The sequence below is a fragment of the Vombatus ursinus genome, unplaced genomic scaffold, assembly GCF_900497805.2.
Source record: "Vombatus ursinus unplaced genomic scaffold, bare-nosed wombat genome assembly UNPS02011613.1, whole genome shotgun sequence".
Lineage (NCBI taxonomy): Eukaryota > Metazoa > Chordata > Mammalia > Diprotodontia > Vombatidae > Vombatus > Vombatus ursinus.
The window spans coordinates 5556028-5578765 of NW_020951391.1; positions in this window are offsets into that span (position 1 = coordinate 5556028).

Below are 22738 nucleotides of genomic sequence, written 5' to 3' on the forward strand. Positions count from 1 at the left end.
TAATATAGAGAATCCTATATACATTTAAAATATGAAACAGCTTTTTTTCATTTTGTGTGCTGACATATATATGTATGTGTATTTTGAATTTATAAACATGCTTAAATTCATATACACTTCTGTATCAGTGAAAAACCTTATGTTGATAAAATGCCCTATATACATACACATGTATATATGTTTATGTGTATAAAATATATACATTTATACATACATATTATTTTGTCTTCTTGTTTATGCACTGGTACAGGAAACTCCTGATGAAAAATTTCCCCAATTCTGTATCAGTGCAGATTAGAATCTACTTTGTATCTTATTTTAAAGATCTCTCTCAGGACACTGAAAAATTATATAATATGCCCAAGGTCATACAGCCATTAGGTGTTAAAGGCAGGATTTGAAACCCAGGTCTTCCTGTCTCTATGGTCAGATTTCTATTCATTTTGCCATACCAAAAAAGAAAAGCTGTTTAATAGGTTTTAATGTCTTTGAATTTTCTTCTGGCATAATATGGTTAATATGTTAGTATGACAATATATTTTTTCTATTATCTTTATTCCTAAATAAATTTTTCCCATCCCTCGTGCTATCACTAAACTCCTTTTTAAATATATGTGTATGTGTATATGTATGTATGTATGTACGTATATACATATATACATATATGTGCAATAAATAAACTGAAGATTACTTTGCAACTATACTGCTATTTCAAAACACTAGATTATAAACAGTGGAATGCACTAGAAGAAACCAGGAACTAGGAGCTTGGATATGTGGGTTACAGAGAGAGGGGACCACAGATTTAGGATAGAATATAACCATAGACATCTTCTAGTCCAACCTTGCATATGTTTGGTAAGAGCACTGAGTATCGTAGAAGGAAAATGATTGGACCACAATTGCACAGAAAGTAAATAGCAGATTCAGGAACTGGACCTTTTTTTTTCTGTAACTCTAAATCCAGGGAATGTGTCTACTACAAAACATTAAGCTCTTATGCTAACTCTTTGTATTACTTTAGGAACAGCATTTCCTAATGCTGTTAAAGCCTTTATTTTCTTTACTACATAATGAGGTAACTGGAAGAAATGATTTCTGAGGTCCCTTGTAATGTTAATACTCAATGATTCTATTATTTTCCCCTATCAGTATAAAGTCAAACTATCAGATTTTTGATGAAAGAGAGAATTGCCCATGAAGTTTAGCTAGTGTTACGAAAAGCTTACAAACATTATCAAGTATTTATGATATTCTAATCTCTGGGGATACAAAAATGAGCATAAAGAAAGATAATCCTTGCCTTCAAGGAGTTTACATTCTAATGGGGAAAGATAACACATAAAAGGGCTATGAAAACTGGGAGCAAGGAGTAAGATGGAATGTCTCTGCACAGGGGAATGGTGACAATGTCTAGAGATTCAGAATCAGAGCCATGAGAAGATAGAATGGTTGTCTTGGTCTGTCCTCAAAACTGAGCTTCAAAGGGAAACTCACCAATAGAACAAGAGGACCTTAAGGATGGAAGGATGTTCCAAGGTGAGATGCACACAGAAAGTGAGGGAACAATCCAGGTAACAGTTAAGACGGTCTGACACAGCTGGGAGAGGAAAGAGGCTGGATGGCCACTCATGGGAGATTTTATATAATAAATCCTTCTTCAAGTACATGTTGAACTAGACGGTTTCTGTAGTCCCTTCCAACTCTTGGATATTATGATTCTGTGACATCTACAGAGTCCCCTCTACCTCCCCAATTAACTTGAGCAGCTATTATGTCTCCTATGAAAGGAAGAATATCAAATGGCCCTTGGTAACAACACTACGGGGACAGGCAAGATATAATTGCTATGGTACAGACATTCCCCCAATTGTTACAAAGATCCTCCTTTTCACCATATGATACTCACCTTTTTTTTAAGTGTCCTCCTTAAAACGTGCCAGTGAATTTAATAATTCAGATGTAGTTTGACTAGTCTATTTGATTTCTGTTTCTTGTTTGAGAGTTAGCCTCCCAACTACAGTTCAGGGAGCTATCCTAAGTGAACAGTCTGTATTTCCAAGGTTATGAGCTATGGAAAAATAATGATAGGGTAAGATTCCTAACTTGGTTCTGACAGCTCTAACCCATGGCTTGCTTCTACTGGCTTAGGGACTGGGTCTGATTAATTAATACATAAGTAAACTATATTTATTTAATTTTTATTTTGGATTTACAATAAGCAAGATTCTCTGGACTATAGAAAGGATATATAAGACACATTATCTTCTGTCAAAGCTTTTACCTTTGCATTATGAAGATAAAATATATGCTCTTTTGTTGTTATGGTTTTGTTTTTAAACAAACATTTAACAGAAAGAGAAAAAATAACATTTGAAGAATTAATTCATGTCATATGGATAATTCATAACTAAGAAATGAAATTCTATAGAACTTACTGGTATTTTTAGTCCATGCCCTTAACACTAACTTGATATTTGTCTTAATTATATAAATATAAAAAATTTTTATAGTGTAGGTACACAGAATTACATTTAAGAAATTTTGTTTCTATAGTGGAGAAAAAGCATAAAATATTTTTCCTCAAACCAAGCATTATTATTTGCCAATTTGCAATTCTGAATGGAGATTTTAACTACTGGGTCTTGCAAGCTACTCCAATCATTCTATCCCCTCCCTGCCCCCATTCACCTGCACCTCACCCCTCAAACATGCCCATACATATTCTATCCCATTCCATTACTATCGATAGCTCCAATCCATTAAGAGCAGTCACCTTCTAAGAACCCAAGAGTCCAAATGTAAGGACTAGAATCACTCTGAGAGTTTCTCTTCATTTGAGAATATTAAATGAAATGCTGTCTATGGTTCCATCACACAGAGACTCAAACTACCCTTTAGGATGAGTGATTAATAAAAGCTTTACCTAAATCCATAAAGGGAAATTGGAGTCAAATCCTAATCCAAACACAAGCCCAATTTGCAAATTAAAACCCAAATCCTAATCCTACTGAGGTTCACCCTCCTCTTCTCCCCTTTGGAGCACCATTGTTGTTATTTTTTTAAAACATTAGGGTAAGAAAAGATCTTTAAAGGTGTTTGCTAGGGTTTTGTATCACTAGGTGTGAAGAGTTTTGAATATTTTTCTTTTACCAAAACAAATACAACATAGAAGGCTTTAAAAGAGAAATACGAATGAATATTCAGGAGAAAACACAGGGAGCTTTTAAACTCATATGTCTAGCAAAAGTAGACATAAGGCTTTAAAAAGTTCATTTCAAAAGTTTTGAGCTCAGTAGGACCTCATACTTCAAGCTATCATTTTCAGAGATAAACTTTAAACCCTCCTTCTACTTTTTAGACAGAATTTGAGGGTAGAGCAGTGAGGCTGGCTGGCTCATAAGTGAATCCAGTCATTTAGATCTCTAGTCTTTGTAAGGACCTGGAAACACTTAAATAGAACTGGTGTAGTCACAATAAATCTTGCATGCAGAATTAAGATCATACATTGTGCTCACTGTGTCACCACAAAGATGATATTGATCAAGAAGAGCACAAGTCCCTTGATTTACCTTAAGCAGCACACATTTCCTTCAGGAGAAGATATTGGAGTGATGGATGGGGCATATTTTGGTGGACGTAAAATAAAGGTTATTGCTTTTAGAAGTATGATTTGAACTTATCTGCTCCCATCTTAATAATAGATAGCAGGTGAGAAGGTACAGATTTACAGGTAGCAGAATGAAATAAAGAGGTCTGAGAGAAAGTGACTCGGGCTGAATTAGCAATAATGACCTCATATATTTCATTTAGAGGACTTTACAATTTTCAACATGGTTTCCCATTCATTCTCTCACTGGTTCCTCACCACTGCACTGTGAGATAGGATAAAGAGTGTCACTTTACAGATGAAGTTCAGGGGGCAGTAACTTACCTCAGGCCCAACTAAGGAGTATAAGGCCCAAGATTTCTATACAGTAGACAGAAAGGGGAGATAGAAGAACTGTAATAAAGGTCAACCTCTCTAGGAGGTGGGGTGCTTAATAAAATGATCTTTTTGGCAGTGACATAAAGTATCAAAGTAAATGTCATCATGGAGTTATCTTAAGTTTGCCATCAAGATGAAGAGAGTCAGATATCATCCATACTGAGTCCATATTTAAATGGATTTCAACTTCACTAGGGATGTAGGAACTGCTAATGGTAAATACCTGTGTTTTTCAAATGAAAACTGCAATAACTCAAAAGATTTAGAAGGATTTTGTAGTTATGTAGGCTAAAGAGATACAGTCTTGAAGAAGGGAACTGTGGATCAGATAACACACAAAATGCCCTTCAGAGTTATCTTTATACTATATATATATATATATATATATATATATATATATATACACACATATAACTATATACTATACATATACATATACTATATACATGTATCTATATATGAATTATGTTAACCAAGAAGCCCACAGTCTAATATGTAAATAACTGAAGATGTCATGCCAGTGTGGTTTCAGGATCCTGCCAACATAAAGAACTTCAGAGTTGGAATTATTTTTATCTTTTGTAATTCTGAGACTTGGAAGTTCTTTAGAAATTGAGTGACATTACCAAGTGATAAATAAGTGACATTAAATGACATATCAGCCAAATTGACCTTTGACTAGAATGGTCATTACAAAGGTTAAACTGAAATGGCCCAGGCATTGGGCAAACCAAATTCTAATGAGACATGCTCATATGAGTGGGATGATTAGAATAGACATGGGAGCTCAGAAAAAAAGTGGTATATCCATGCCACTTGCAACTGATGTGATGATGATGGATGACTGGGATTGGGGAGCCAGAACAACAGTAAGTGGAATACTGTAGTATGCTAAAAGTGGATTTGCAGAGTTAATTCTCCACACAAATGGAAATAAAATTCAGAATTTTAATGTGTTATATGTGGTATGTGACTTCTTAATGTTTTTCCCTTAGGCCTGTTGAGCTCTTTGATTAAAGAAACCAGGTCTAGGTTTAGGATGCTCCTGAGATGTCAGAAAGAAAATTCAAAAACAATGTCTTGACTCCATGAAATATTTCCCCCTGGTGATTGAGAGAATCAAGCTATGGAATTAAATCCTCTAGATTTCTGGTGGAGATTCACAGAGCTCCTGAATGGATATCTACTCACTTAGAAGTTTGTATTCAAGGTGTGACATGGCCATTGCAAACAGTTAGCAAATATAACACTAGAAGGACAAATCATTTAAATTCAATGCTTTTGATCTAGCCCTGGATTTCTGGAGAAGCACAGCAACAGATTAGTCCAGCCATAGTATGAGCATGATTGGATGGGGCTCCTTTTTTTTTTTTTTTTTTGCAAAGGAATTGGGCAGGTGATGGAGCTCACAATAACTAGAATCACCAGCTTTGCCAGGAACAGCAAATGAGCTTCAGGTCACAGCTGCAGATACAAACCCACAGGCTAGTCAGTTTATTTTGCATAGGTAGCACAGAAACAAAACAAATCCATCTCTGAATTCACACCTGACCACACAGCCTGATCACTGTTTTTGGATACAAAGAAGTGAAATACACAAATCGAGCATGGTGGCAAGTCCACAAGTAAATCCAGTGGGGTTCTAGGGGAAAAAATCCACATGTTGAAAAAATACTACATTTTAAAAATACATACACAATATCTTATGTTACCATAAAAATTATATTGAAAAATGAAGAAAAAATAGATCATTAGATGTTAATTGGGAATAGCTCTTAAACAACCCCAGAAAATTTCCAGAGTATTCCATACTGCTTGATGCTCCATTAATCTGGGCTAGGCTAAATTAAACATAAGAGAGTTCAGCTGTGTTTGTTTTTAATTTGCAAAGGAATTTCGTGTTTCTGAATGTGAGAGACTAGAAATCTAGGCTTCAATCAATCAGACATAGTTTGGGCAGCTCTGCCAGGAGCACTAATGGGTATGACCTGCTGTTATACCCCACAGAGCCCTTGGCAGGGCTTGAAATGTGGGGAGGGAGCACAGAATAATAGGATGCAGGCCAGGAAAGAGCTGGTGAATTTGAGATTCAAAATGCTTAGCCATGATGGGTTGATTCAATCTGTGGATCCAGGGAAGGTTCCAGAATTTAAGCTGAGAGAGACAAGTCAGAGATTCCTAACAATAGGATTTTATGATCTGTTGAGACAAGATGATGACAGATACAGGATACGTAGACTGCACAAATCTAGTACCTAAGTGGCATATACTTGTATGCATACCTCAGTACTGCTTGCCATGTTTTAAGGAAGATAAAGATAAGTTGGAGTACATGTAGAAGAGGACAATAAGGATGGAGATGACTAGAGTCATGACTAGAATTAGATGAAGGTACTGGAGATGTTTCAATCAAGCAAAGAAAACTGAGCATGAGAAGGGAAGATAGCTCTCTTTAAGTAACTGAAGGGTTGTCATATGAAAGAGGAATGAAATTTATTCTGCTCGACTTCAAATGGCATAATTAGGAACAATCAATCAATAAAAGAAAGTGCCTACTCTGTGCCAGGCACTTTGCTAAGATCTGGGGGTACTATGGCAGGCAAAATACAGGACAATTGGTGATAGCTATAGAAAGATAAACTTTGTTTTAATGTAAAGAAAGAAATGAATATGAACAATTACTTTGTTCAATTGGCTCCCTTCAGTAGTAGGGAATACCCTTTATTTGAAGGCTTCAATGATGGTTTAGAATAGGTAACATCTAATAGGAATGTTGTGAATGGGATTCTTGGTAAAGTATGGGTTGGATGAATTAGACTCTCAGGTCACTTATGACTCAGGTATTCTGTGATTCTGAATAAGTTTCATCTCTGGTTCCAGACAAAACTCTAGATATGGCATTGTGTAAACTTTTGTAGCATTCCTTTTGAAAGTATGCATACACACACATAATACATAGAGCTTGTGATCCCAGTAGGGCGAGTATTTCCCTTGCACTGAAGTGGGTAGTTGGTCCTGAACACATTGGTGGATCACCTTCAAGAAAAGTGGTACTAAAATACATTCAGAGAATTATAAAATCTCAGGGTATAAAGGGACATTTAAGCTAGCTAGTCTAAACCTATACAATGGGCAATAATCTCCTCTACAGATCTGTTACAAATGATCAAAGCTTTGCTTAGAGAAATTCATCATCTCTAAAGGCTACCCATTTCTTCTTCTGCATAGTTCCATTAGTTAGGATGTTTTCTGTTTTATTTTGTTTTTCCTAATATCAAGGCTAAATTGCCTCTGTGTCACTTGTATTCACAGCTCAAAATTCTGTCCCCTGGACCAAGCACAATAAATCACGTTGTTCCTCAATATGAGAGTACCTCTAAAAACATCCATCCCTACTCCCTTTAGTCCTCACTATTCCAGGCTTGACACCTCTAGTTTCTTGAACCATATGGCATTTCCTTGAGACTGTTTACCATCCTGCTTATCCTCTGGATACTCTCCAGTTATTGAATTTCATAAATTGTGGTGACTAGAGGAGATGTGATCTGACCATCAAGAGTAAAGAGCTTTCATACCTCTCTAGCTCTGTACACTATGCCAATCCTAAATTAGCCTAAGATTCATTAGGTTTCTTAGCTGTCCCATTTAATGGTTTACATATTTTGGCTCCCATTTTGACTACTGTTGATCATGCTGTCCACTAAAACTGCTCATTTTATCCAGCTATTCTCTAGTCAAGGCTCCTGTTTCTTATTTTTGTAAAATAGGTTGCTGAACCTGAATTAGACTTAACATTTATTCCTGTTGTATTCCATTTCATTAGATGTGGCTCAATGTTCTGTGCTGTCTAGATCTTTTTTGGAACCTGACTTTTTAATCCAGTATATTAGCTACCCTTCTGTGACATTTACAAATTTGATGAGAATGCCTCCTTTGGATTTACTAGTCATATCAATTGATAAAAATGTTTTATAGGCACAGAATTCTGGGCCCCTGAACCAGAGAACTCTTCTTCAGTTGACATCAAATAAAGAATTGTTTCTCTGCATCTATCAATTCAATCATTTTTGACTCCCTCTAGTTGTACTAGTCCTGTACATCTCTTCATTTCCCATAAGAATAGAATGACAGATTTGGACAAATATGTTGTTAAATCTAGTGTTTTGTACATCATTACCCTGACTCACAAATTTATTAATTCTATTTAAAAAATAAAGTCACTTGACTTTGTCAGATCTCAGTAAGTCCATGTTGACTTTTTATAATACTCTTTACTTTATTGGATGTTCACTAGATATCCCTTTAATAACATTTTAAACTCTCCTCCTCTTCCTCCTTCTCCTCCTCCTCCTCCTTCTCCTCCTCCTCCTCCTCTTCTTCTTCTTCTTCAAGATAGGGTTTTATTGACAAAGATATTGGAGTAGGTTGCTATTTCCTACTCCAGCTTATTTTACAGATGAGGAAACTGAGCAAACAGGATTAAGTGACTTGCCCAGGGTCACACAGATAGTCTCTGAGGACAGATTTGAATTCAGGAAAATTTGTCTTTCTGGCTCCAGACCCGACACTCTATCCACTGTGCTACCTAGCTGTCTATAGTAGATGTTTGCTAAATGTTTGTTGAATTGAATTGAGTTGAACTTTTTCCGGGAGTGAAAGCCAAGTTCTCCATTCTAGAATTTGTTAACTCTATTATCTCCCACCCCCCTTTTTAAAATTTGGACACTGTTTATTACTCTTTAGAACTATGATACTCCTCTTCCACTATATTTGTAATTATGATGATGAAGATAGTAGCAGTCAAAATTTATATAGATATTTAAAGTTAGAAAAGTGCTTTACAAACATTATCTTATTTTATCCTAATATCAACCCTGAGAGGTAGGTGCTATTAGTACCCCAATTTTATGCATAATGAAGCCAACACCAAAAGAACTTCCAAAGGAGACACCCAGCTAGTAAGCTTCTGCGTTTCAACTTAAGTCTTTCCTGACATCGGGTCCAGTTCAGTACTCTCTGAGATAATTCTTTGACTCAACAATGATATTTGCTGGTTCTCAAGTGCCCAGAGATGGAAGTCATCGGTCCTGTGTAACTTGGACTCATCAAGCACATCTCAGAGAATCTCATTATCTTCCTTCTTATCTCATATATCAACTCCTTATTAGACATTTTCATTCTGTTCTTTACAATTGAAATTTTATTCTTCTTACAGAGAAGAGAGGATAATGAGTTGAGTGGCTCTACCTTCTCTTTGTTAGTTGTTAGTCATCCCATACTGGGAGCATACATATTGGCCTTCTTTGCTCCTTTTTTCGTCTGAATTATTTAATGAAAAAATAAACACTCTTTTTTTCTAATATTAAAATTGTCTTGCAGAAACATGACATGATTCTTGTATTTGTCCTCCATACTTCCTACTAGTTCTTTCTTATCTACATATATTTCTTTACATTTTTTGTTTGTTTCTTTTGTTTGTTTTTTTGTGAGGCAATGGGGTTAAGTGACTTGCCCAAGGTCACACAGCTAGTACATGTCAAGTGTTTGGTCTGAGGTCGGATTTGAACTCAGGTCCTCCTGACTTCAGGGCCAGTGCTCTATCTACTGCACCACCTAGCTGCCCCATCTCTTTACATATTTTAAAGTTCTATTTTTATTATCATGAACTTGATCAACATTAACTCATGAACATTTCCCTATACAAAGAAAAGAAAGAGGCCTGTTTTGAAAACTTCAAATTTTCAAAATTTACTCCTGTTGTTGTTTTTTTTTCATATTTCAAATCTCTTGTTGTAGTTCCAAAACTGCCATACTTGTTTATATCTGTTTCAGAACTTCCTTCCACTCTCTTCCATCTTTTTAAATGATTCATTGGCCATCTTTTCTTTCATTTCTTCACTTTTTAATATGACTATCACTCCCCCATCATTCCCTGTAATAAAGTTTTCCCTTTCAATACATAAAATATAAAAACAAGTCCACAGATTGGCTCTATATGAAAATATGTCTCATTTGGTGGCCCTAATTTAAAATCATTCTACTAAGAGCTAGAAAACAAAGATTTAACATTAGTCTTTTGGAGCTGTGATTTGCCATTTTGCTGATAATTCTTTTTTTTTAAACATCTTTCATTGTTGTTCTCCATTAAAATTAATTAGACATTGTAGAAATTGTTTTCTTTACTCTCCTCACTTCATTATCACTTTGTACAAGTTCTTCCAGATTTTCTGAATCTGTTTCTTAAATAATTTCTTATAGAGCAAAAGTATTATAAAACATTTGTAAAGGATAACATAATTTTGTCAGCTATTCCAATATTGATGGATACCCACTTTCTTTATAGTTCTTTGGAACAACAAAATGTTCTGCCACGACTACTTTTTGTACCTATCAGTCTTTTCCTACTTTATTTGTTTTCTTTAATGTATAAGACTAGTAGTGGTACTTCTGGGTCAAAAAATATATATAGCTTATTGACTTTGTGGTTTTACAGTAGTTTTGGATTTTTTTTCCCCAGAATGGTTACATTAGCTCATAATGCTATCAGCAGTGCCTGTCCTCTCATTGCCTCTTTAACAACTGTCATTTTCTTTTTTTGTCATCTTTTTCCAATCTGATTGGTTTGAGATGGAACCAAAAGTTTTTGTTGTTTTTTTTTTATTTACATCTTTCTAATTATTAGTGATTTAGAAAAATTTTTACTTGGCTAATGTTAGCTTGCCTTTCTTCTTTTAAGAACTTCCTATTCATATCTATGCCCATTTAACTTTTGGGGAATTACATCTATTCATATATATATATATATATATATAAAAATACACATACATATATGCATATATATACATAAATTCCTGATACAGTTTGAATATTAGATTTTAATTGTAGATAATTTGCTGAAAATAGATATACATATATACATACAGATACACACATATATAATATACATATACATGCATACATATATCCATACATACATCTATCTTCTATCTATCTGTAGGCCCAGGACACAAAGCCCAAAAGTCCCAAGAATTATAGACCATTAGCTAAACTTCAGGTATCGGCCCTTTATCTATTACCCAGAGGATCAACACTGTGGAAAAAGGTCCCACCATTGAATCATATGACGCAACGTACATAAAACATGTTGTAAACTCTAATACATTATATAATTGCTAACTATCCAACACCATCATCATCAGCCATATACTAGTTTCTACCAGTAGGCAAGTAAGCTTAAGGGCCACCAGCACAGCATTACCACTTTAATCACTAATTTCTGCTACCAGCCTAGCCACTACAGGCATTGTTCAGGAAAAGAATCACTGGGGAGATGCAATCTGCAATCATTTCTGCCAATGCTATAGCTCTCACCTTCCTCAGGAGCTATGAATACTAAGACTGAGAAAATAAAGTTCTCTTCACCAAAGTCCATGGTACTGTTGAATATTTCAAAATCAGAAATAGATTTTTTTAAAAAATCAATGTAAATATTATTAAACATGCATTGCTTTTTGCCATTGTTCTTGAAGAATCACTCACTGAACTGTTGCTTTTGAATTACAGATAAAATATCCTATATATTTCATCTTCCTCTAGTAGAATGTAGCTCCTTGAGAGCAGGGACTATATTTTTATTTATTTATTTAGAGAACTGCATCTCTAAGAGGTTAAAAAAAATTGCTTTGCAAATGTTGTTGTTGTTCGGGTGTTTCAGATTTCTCCTACTCTTTGTGACCACATTTGGGGGGGGTCACAAGATACTCCCCGTGCTGGGTACTCATATCTCCTCCCCTTCCAGTTTCCTTTTGTGTGTTGTTTTCCCCCATTATATTGTAAGTTTCTTGAGGGCAGGGACTGTCTTTCTTTTTTTAATTTGTATCCTCAGCACTTATCACAGTGCCTGGTACATAGTAGGTTTTTTTTTGTTTGTTTGTTTTTGTCATTGTCATTTTCATTTGTTTTCAGTCTTGGCCAACTCCTCATGACACAGTTTGGGGTTTTCCTGGCAAAGATACTGGAGTGGTTTGCCTTTTCCTTCAGCAGCTCAATTTACACATAAGGAAGAGAGGCAAACAGGGTTACATGACTTCCTTAGGGTTACACAGCTCATAAGTGTCACAGGCCATATTTGAACTCAGGAACTCCTGACTCCAGGCCCAGCACTCTATCCACTGTGCCACATAGCTGCCCACATACTTAACAAGTGTGTTTTTCATTCATTCATCCTTTTTTTTTTCTTTTTGGTGAGTCAATCAGGGTTAAGTGACTTGCCCAGGGTCACACAGCTAGTAAGTGTCAAGTGTCTGAGACCAGATTTGAACTCAGGTCCTTCTGACTCCAAGGCTGGAGCTCTACATTCATTCCTTTTTTATTCATTCTAATTCTAACTGCATTGATCTTGTGTATAAAAATTTAATTTTATGTAATTCAAATTGTCAGTTTTCTCCTGATCTTCCCTGTTCCTTGTTTGATCAATAGCTCTTCTTTATCTTAGTAATGATAAATATCTACTTCTCTACTCCCCTAACATGTTTATGATGTGACATTTTTTATCTAACTCATGTATCTATTTTGCAGTTATTTTAGTGCATGGTCAGAAGTGTCACTTGTAAAGCTAATTTGTGCAAGATTGTTTTAAGCTTTCCCCTGAAATTTTTGTCAAATATTAAGCCCTTAGGCTAGAAGTTGGGTTAGATTAATAAAAAATATACTATTATTTGATTATTTCTTTATGTGTCTAATATATTCTAGTGACCAACTTACTTTTTATCTGATACTAAATAAATTTGATGATACTACTTTGTATTATAGTTTGATATCTGATACTGTTAGGCTTTCTTCTGCCCTACATTTTTTGCTTCATTTCTCTTGATATTCTTGATGTTTTGTTCTTCCAGATGAATTTTTATATTATTTATGCCAGTTCTATAAAATTACCATTTAACAGGTTATTTAATTTGGCAATATATCTATCTGTAAATTAACATATATATAATTACAATTTTTATTTTATTGGTATGGATTAATTGTGAGTTATCAATATCTAATTATTTAAATCTGGTTTTGTAAAGAGTGTTTTGTAATTCATATTATTCTGGTGTCTATTTTTGGACTGAGTTACAGACATTTAATATATTCTGTATCAAATTGAATGGAAATCATTTTTCTATCTCTTCTTGCTGAGTTTTGTTGATAATATATAGAAGACCTATGATTTTGGAATATTTATTTTACATCCATCTATATCATGAAAGCTATGACTGCAATTTTAGTTGAACTTTTAGGATTCTCTTAAAAAATGATCATGTCATTTATAAAAAAAATGGTAATTTTACTTCTTCTTTGCCAATGCTTATTCTCAAATTCTTATTTTCTTGTTCTCATTACTAAAACTAGTATTTCTCCATTTATATGAAATATCACTATTGACATGAGATATCTTTGCTTTACCTCCAATCTTTTAAGAAAGAAGGTCTCTAGTGATTCCCAGCTACAGGTAGTACTTGCTCTTATTTGCAGATTGATGGTATTTACCATGTTAAGAAATTATGCATTTACTCTTACCATGTTTAATATTTTTTAAATAAAGAAATGTATTATCTCAAAAACTTTTCAGGTATCTATTGATATGAGCATATGATATATATCATTTTTAATAATATCCTCTTTTCATAGCTGCCATAATATTGAACCACCCTGGATTCCTGGTATAAATCCAACCTGGATATAGGGCAAAATTGATTTGCTATGTTGTTATATCCTTTTGGTAATACTTTATTCACTACTTTAATTTGTATTCATTAGGATAGTGGGGCTATACTTGTTTCCTCTGCTTTGTATTTCCTTGTTTTAGATATCAAGGCTATATTTGTCCTATAAAAGAGGTTTGAGTGTGTCACTTTTTTCCATTTATGACATTTGATTAACAATAATACTTTTTTAAATGTCTTACAGAATTCACTTATAAATGCATCTTTTCACTGTGTGGTTACCCCCCACCCCTTAAATTACTTTATCATTTGTTCAGTTTCCTTTTCCAATATTTGATTATTTGAATATTTAAATTATTTCATACACTGTTAATATGAATATTTAATGTATTTCAAATATCTGTCTATTTCTATCAATGTGAGGACATAATGGCAAAAACAAAACAGTACCTGCTCTCAAAGAGTTTATATTCTAATGATAGAAAAATCATACACACATGTTTAGACCCTTCCCAAGCCTGGCAAATATTCCATGTTCAACTCTGCCTTTTAGAATTCAACATTTACTTGTATTGTAAAGCAACAATCATCGAAACTACTTGGTACTGGCTAAGAAATAGAGTGGTGGATCAGTGGAATAGGTTTGGTATGTAAAACATAGTAGTCAATGACTATAGTAATCTACTATTTAATAAACCTAAAGACCTCAACTTCTGGGATAAGAACTCAAAATTTGACAAAACTGCTGGGAAAACTGGAAAAGAGTATGGCACAAACTAGGCATAGACCAAAATCTCACACCATATGCCAAAATAAAGTCAAAATGGGTTCATGATTTAGATATAAAGGCTGATACTATAAGCAAACTGGAAGAGCAAGGAATAGTTTGCCTGTCATATTTATGGAGAACAGAAGAATTCATCACCAAACAGGACATAGAGAACATTATGAAATTCCAAATGGATAATTTTGATTACATTAAATTGAAAAGTTTTTGCACAAAGTCAATGCAACCAAGATTAGGAGGGAACTAGAAAACTAGGAAAGAAGTTTTGCAACCAGTTTCTCTAATAAGGGCCTCATTTCTAAAATGTGTAGAGAAATAAGTCAAATTTATAAGAATATAAGTCATTCTCCATTTGATAAATGGTCAAAGGATATGCATAGGCAGTTTTAAGATGAAGAAATTAGAGCCATCTATAGTCATATGAAAAAATGCTTTGACTACCTATTGATTAGAGAAATGCAAATCAAAAGAACTCTGAGGTACATCACACCTATCAGATTGGCCAACATGATAAAACAGAAAAATGATAAATGTTGAAAAGCTGTGGGAAAATTGGAACACTAATGCATTGTTGGTGGAGTTGTGAAATGATCCAACCAATTTGGAGAGCAATTTGGAACTATGCCAAAAGGGCTATAAAAATGTGCACATCCTTTGGCCCAGTAATAGCACTTCTAGGGCTGTATCCCAAAGAGATCATATTTACTCTTTTTTTTTAGGCAATTGGGGATAAGAATGGGGGTTAAGTTACTTGCCTAGGGTCACATGTCAAGTGATTGGTCTGAGGCCAGATTTGACCTTAGGTCCTCCTTACTTCAGGGCTGGTACTCTATCCACTGCACCACCTAGCTTCCCCACAAAGAGATTATAAAAATGGGAAAAGGACCCCCATATACAAACATATTTATAGCAGCTCTTTTTGTGGTGGCAAAGAATTGGAAATTGAGGGGATGCCCATCAATTGGGGAATGGCTGAACAAGTTATAGTATATGAATGTAATGGAATACTATTGTGCTATAAGAAATGATGAGCAAATGGACTTCAGAAAAACCTGGAAAGACTTGTATGGACTGATGCTAAGTGAAGTGAGCAGAACCAGGAGAACCTTGTACACAGTAACAGCCATGATGTGCAATGACTAACATTGATAGATTTAGCTCTTCTCAGCAATGCAAGGATCTAAGACATCTCCAAAGGTCTCATGATGGAAAATGCTATCCATAGCCAAAGAAAGAACTATGGAGTTTGAATGTAGATCGAAGCACACTACTTGCTCTTTTTTTTTCTTCTGTTTTGTTTTGTTTCTTCTTTCTTGTGGTTCCTTCTATTGGTTCTAATTCTTCCTTACAACATGACTAATGTGAAATATGTTTAATAGTAATGTATATGTTTCGCCTGTATCAGATTACATGATGTCTTGGGGAAAGAGGGGGAGAAATATTTAAAACTCAAAAGCTTATGGAAATGATTGTTGATAAATCAAAATAAATTAATAAAAAAAAAACTCAACATTTACTTCAAGTGTGAAGCCTTTCCTGATCCTTGAAGTTCCTAGTTCTTTCTCCCAAAATTACATTATTCCTCTCCTCTCCTTTCCTCTATTCTCCTCTCATCTCTCATCCTCCTCCTCCTCCTCCTTCTCTCTCTCTCTCTCTGCATATATATGCATAAATATACAAACATATAAAAATACACTATATATGCATGTATGTATGTGTGTTCATACATATGCATATTTTTATAAACACACAGTTATATTACTGTAAATATAGTAATATATAGTAAATTTATATATGTTATAAAATGGAGTAAATAGAGTAAATATATGATAAAGGATTTATACATATGTAATTATTTATCAAGCTATGTACATATACACATACATATATGTTAGATAATCTAATCTGGAGGGCAGTCACTGGAGTTTCAGGAATCATAAAAGGCTTCGTATAAGTAGCAGTACTTGAGCTAAACTTTGAACCTAAGAGGCAGAAGTAAAGGGGGAATATTTACCAGGCATAGGAAGGTGGTGGGGTAGTCTGGGCACAATCTGTGCAAAGCTAAGCAATGTTTCCATTTGATGATTTTCATTTAGCTTCCCAAATTGGATTTCTATTTGCTTTTTTAAAAACCTTTTCAATAAAAACAAAACCAATACAACTCCCCTGTGTGACATGCGTTGTTGGGCATGCATGATGATTTCTGAGTTTCTAGCCCCGTATTTTCTCTCTATTACCATATAGGATATATACAAAGATAGTATTCACTCCAGAGATAAATTTCTGTGTGTGTGAAAAATGACACTTGTTCTCATCAGTTCCATTTCAGGCTGACGTCACTAAAAGAGAGTCTTTTGCTGGAAGCTCCTTTGCAACAATGTCTTTTAAAGCTCTTAGGCCAGTTTTAAGGATGGTAAAATATTTAGAATTTTTTAATGCAGGAGACCAAATAGAATAATGCATGAAACCAATAAATAAATAAGCAGACAAATAGGATCTGTAGACAGACAGATAGTGGAGCTTTTATAAAGTGATCGACCACAGAGGTTTTAAAGTCAGTTTGATAGTTTTTTATTAGTGGTAGGAGAGGTTCTTAAACAGGTAGTCTTCACTGCCTCCTGAAGAACAAGGAGGAAATAGTGGTGAAGCATATGACCAAGCCAAAGAGGCATCATAACCACAATTATAAATATCGAACCTCATCAAAGAAATTCATGATGAATGGATGCAATTTCTGGCTGTGGGTGTGGTAGACCTCAGAGGAGGTAGAATTCTTTCCTCCCCTCCAGGATGTTTTCTCTCATTACTGTCTCGAACTCTATAGTACTTGGTGGAAGGAAGGGTCATAACACTGGAAATCATAATGTTTCAAATCTGGTCCTGGATCTGTACTTTATTATATTGGTGGCTTTGAGGTAGCATAGTTCTCTGGAAAGAACACAGCCTCTGAAGTCAGAGAAGCTAGGTTAAATCCTACTTCTGGTGATATTTACATATGTGGGCTTGGGCAAGTCACAACCTCACTGGACCTCAGTTTACTCATCTGTAATATAGTAGGGTTGTATTACATGGCTTCTAAGGTCCCTTCCACCTATAAATCTATGCTCCCATTAACCTACTATAAGTCTCTAATTCTCATTTTCCTGATTGCTTAAATGGGGAAAATCCCTGTCACACTTATCTCACAAAATGGTAGTGAAAAATCCTGTGAAATAATATAAGCAAAGTACTTTGCAGCAGTAAAATGGTACATAGACGTCAGCTATTGCTGTCAGTTTTAGGTTTCCTATCCAAGAGGATTTTAAGATATGCTCGATCACTCAGACCTAATGCTCTCCACTTCCAGATGCACCTCATTCTACCCAAACTGAACCTTAAAAAAAGGAATTATTTTTATTGTGAATTTCATTCCGCTCTTGAAGGAATATCAGTTTCAGTTTCTTTCTTGTTATTTTAACCAAAAATGGTTTTATAACCTCAGAAATGCTTCATCTTTTTTTCTCCTTGAAATTTAAGTTGTTACCTCTAGTAACTAATCTTCATCTGAATCATCTTTATCCTTTTCTTGTTATATTCTTAATGCCTGCTTTTTGGTACGCAACTTATCATTAGTTACTAATTCATGTGACGAACATGTTACCCTACTCCTCATTCTAATATGTTCATTGAAAATGACATAGAAGGAAGGGCATTTAGCTCTACAGAGAATTAATTAGCATGTAATTCTCAGTATATCATCGAGTGTTAATTAGCAGTTAAGCCATCTTCTTGTGCATGACCTGCTGATTTGAATACAGTGTTCTGTTACTGTGACCCTAGGGGGAAGTAACTTGAAAGAATATTCTCCATCCTCATTTTAAAAATGAAATTTGGTGCCACAGCTCCATTACCCCTGCATTTCGTTGAGCTGCCACATGTTTTTCTTATCTTTGCCCCACTCAAATCTATGTCAGAGGCAATCTGTCTTTTCTTTCTTCTAAGAGAACAAAATCTTTTCTAATTGATCAGAGAAAAAGAAAAAAAAAATAAAAGACACTAGAGCCTTTTTTTAAAAGCCTGATTTCTTCTATGTGTAGTTATTCACCCTCCCTAGTGGAATATTTTATATTATTTCTAGAAAACTCACCTTAGAGATTGTTCTGTTTCATATTGTAGATGTGACAAATCACTCCATATGTTAGTTCTTTTAGGAACTTTTAGGAAGGAAGGTAGACATATGAAAAGGTTATCTCCCCAAAGTCAATTTTGAATCCTATCTATTCTTAAAATTCTTCAAATTTTAAGGTAAGGATTGCATATCTTCCCGATTTACATTGAAAGTATCTTGAATGCTGTTTGGCTTTGTCATACTTTGAGGCTAAGCTCTACCCCATGCTGGGGAACGAAACAGACTTTCCCTTCTCAAACTAATTCCAATGAATGACCAGAATCAGTAGAGTTGTCTTCTGTCTCTGTGAACTGGGAATCTACTTCATCTTTCTTAAGTGGATGGCATAGGCTTCCTAATAATAAACTAGAATAATAAAAATATAAAAGGTGAAGTTATTAATAATAATAGCTAACATTTATGTAGTATTCATTATGTGTCAGGAACTGTATAACTATTATCTCAGTTAATCCTCGCAACAATCCTGGGAGGTAAGTGCTGTTGTTATCCTTATTTTATAGGTGAGAAAACTGAGAGATTGAGTGACTTACCCAGGGTCTTAACAGCTAGTAAGTGTCTGGGGGTGGATTTAAATTTATGACTTCCTGACTTAGCACCACCTAGCTGCCACTTACAGTTACTAATTTGTTATCATAGGTTATTGATCTCTTAGACAGCTTTGGGAAACATGACAAGATAGATTTTGAGACACAGAGGAATGACATTTTGTGTTGAGGGAATTGCTTAAACTATCTGATTAGTTTTTTCTTTTCTATAAGTACATTTCTTTTTTTTTGTTTGTTTTGTTTTAGCAGCTTTCCTTATCATCCCACTTCTATTCCAGAGAGCACAATGCCATACAAAAAGTTCAGCAGGACTAGCAAGCATACCGAACAAGTCTGATACTTCCAGTATTCCACATCCACAGTCCTTCATCTCTTCAAAAAAGCTGGTAGAGGTGGCTCCTCATAGTTCTTCTCGGGGACTACGATTGGTCATTAGAATTTTGCAATATTCAGTACTGATTATTTTATTTTATTTTTCCATTTTGTTTATTGTAGTTATTTTGCATCTTATTATTTTATGAGTTCCTGTTGCGTCAGTTCGTATAAGTATGTCCATATTTTTCTGTATTTATGCATCTTATAGCATTTATGCTCCACTACAAATATGTACCAAAATTTCTTTATACCTGAATCCCCCAAATGCTAATTATCTCCTTTGTTTGTAGTTCAGTGCTCCAACAGGAAGTGTTACTCTACCTAAGTTTTTGTTATTGATCTAGCAGTGTAATCAATGTCAGAGCATAGACCTTGATGGTAAATCTTTTTGCATAATTCCAAATTGTTTTCTATAATAATTCAACAAATTCACTTCAGGATCTGAGAAACTATTTAGTTCAGCTCCTTCATTTTTACATATGAGAAAACTGAAGCCTAGAGAAGTTGAATTGTTTGCCCAAGGTCACTGAGGTTGTATGCGACAAAAAGTCACTATTTGAACCCAATTTCTCTGATGTCAGATCTCGTGTTCCTTAAATTGTGCCAAACTGCTCCTTGCAAACTTTAAAGCACTACATAAATATAAGTGATTTTTTTAAAAAAAATATTGCTATTATGTTATATGTTGGGAGAATTTGGTTCCCCTTGCTGTGCTTACAGTAATAATCATTTCACCATCATCATTTTACTTAAAGTGTGTTTGTAGAATTCTTCTTCCCTCTGATTTCTTTTCTCCAACTGTTTTAGTTGCCTTCTTACCTTGAATTAAATGGAGAATTCTATGAAGAGCTTTGAGAAACTGAAATTAACAACTTGACTCTCATAGATATCATTTCAGCTGAGGATGGTAAGCCCAAGCTTTACAATGATGGTCCTTTCACAGCCATAACTTCCTTTATCCCTAGGGAAAACATCCATAAAAATTCTTTGTGAGCACCATAACTTCTGCATTTTTCCAACCCAAACTCAGGCCTGTGGTTAGAAACTATAAGCGCTGTTATCTGTCATGAGATGGCAGGATCTTGACACAGTCAGAAATAAGGAAAATTCAATTCAAGTCATAGTTTCTAGGTCAAGTATCACACTCATCTGGGTTGACACAAGGATGGAAATGTTTACTTATCTTTTCATGCCTTTCAGGTTTCTATTTCTTTTATGGCTTCATTTGGCTCCCCATTCACTTCCTGGTACTAGTATATGCACTAACGTCTATGTCTTCATGAGTTAGGAACATCATAGAGATTAATGAAGTAGCCTAGAAATGTACAAGCTATAAATTGGCAACTGTTTTGCCTTCTTTATGCACTGTCATGATGAAGAGTGTAGCATAACGAATGGAGAAATGTTTAAAAATAAACTCGTGGGGAATTGCTGTCTAATGGTGCTGAAATGTACTGCTCCATGAAGTTGGAAACAATGCTTTATAGTCTTTGATGTTTCAGATGACAAGCAAGAGGCAGGCTAAACCTTTTGAGTCTGAATGGCTTGGGAGTGATTCTATTCCTGAATGTTATGGAAATTCAAGAGAGGTGATGTATTCCATGGCACACGCCTTTGAGGTACCTCAAATTCTCTTTCATTACAGTATTACTCCTATTGCTTAAGGACAGTGGGATATCTTCTGGGGGTTTCATTAAGATTTTTGATTCTATGATATTTTAGGTCTATATCATTTTGTTTTCATCTTAATGCTACTTATAAGTGTCAAGAAAATGACTTGCTCTGTTAGAAAGGATGATTTTCCAGGGAATAGTTACTTTATAAATTTGATATACTTTGATATTGCCTTTTGCTTTTGACTTCACGTTAGGTGGCCGAGTCAAGTTATTTAATTTATTCAAGCTTTACATTCATAAAATTCTAAGTCTGGAAAGGACCTTAGAGGTCATCTAGTTTAACTCCCTGTCTCAGGAAAGAATCACCTTGTCTCAGTAAGCTTCAGCTGTCATGGGGATTAAAGAGATTTTCACAAGAGGTGTCAGTGAATGCGAAAAGCCATAGTCCTTTATTAGGCATGTGTTTGACTCTCATAAGACTTAAAGCCTAACATTAGATATTTGTGGGTGAGAGGTGTATAGGAAGGCTAAGGGTCAAGAAGGAAAGAATACAATCAGAGATTATGCTGGCTCTCCAGTGCAATAGTCTTCAGGCCATGGCAGAGAAAGAACAGCAGCAACAACAGTTTTGTAGATCAGCTGCCATTTTACTGGGGGCAGACCCAGCTTTTCTTAGAGCGTGATCTGTCTTGTGTCCTGGCACCTCCACAAAGGGACAACTTGGTTTTAGAAGTGAGGCACTGAGTTTTGTCAAGTTGGGTCCTTTCTCTTTCAGTTGTATCTGATTGGTTTTAGCTTTGTAATGTAAGAGAAATAGAAATTCTAAGGATTGACTGATGATACCCAGCTCAGTGTGAGCATTAGGCATGGAAATTTCTGCACATTTCACTCCACATCAGTTCATGTAAGTCTTACCAAGTTTTTCTGAAAGCATCTTGCTCATCATTTCTTATAGCATAATAGTATTCCATCACAATCAGATAGATGACTTGTTCAGCCATTTCCCAATTGATTGCTATCCCCTCAATTTCTAATTCTTTGCCAGTACTAAAAGAACCGCTATAAATATTTTGTTGTACATAGAGGTCCTTTACCTTTTTTTAATCTCTTTGGAATACAGACCTAGTAGTAGTATTGCTGGTTCAAAGGGTATGCATGATTTTATGGCCTTTTAGGCATAGTTGCAAATTGCTCTCCAGAATGTTTGAATCGGTTCACAACTCCACCAACAATGTAATTAGTCTCTCAATTTTCCCATACTCTCTTCAACATTTGTTATTTCCCTCTTCTCTCCTATTAACCATTCTAATAGATGTGAGGTAGTACCTCAGCATTGTTTTAATTTGAATTTTTCTCCAATCAATAGAGATTTAGAGTATTTTTATATGACTATAGATAGATTGGACTACTTTATCTGAAAACTGTTTCTATCTTTTGATCTTTTATCCATTGGGTAATTGCTCTTATTTTTATCTTTATTTATTTTTTGCTTTTTGTTGAGGCAATTGGGGTTAAGTGACTTACACAGCTAGTAAGTGTCTGAGGCCAT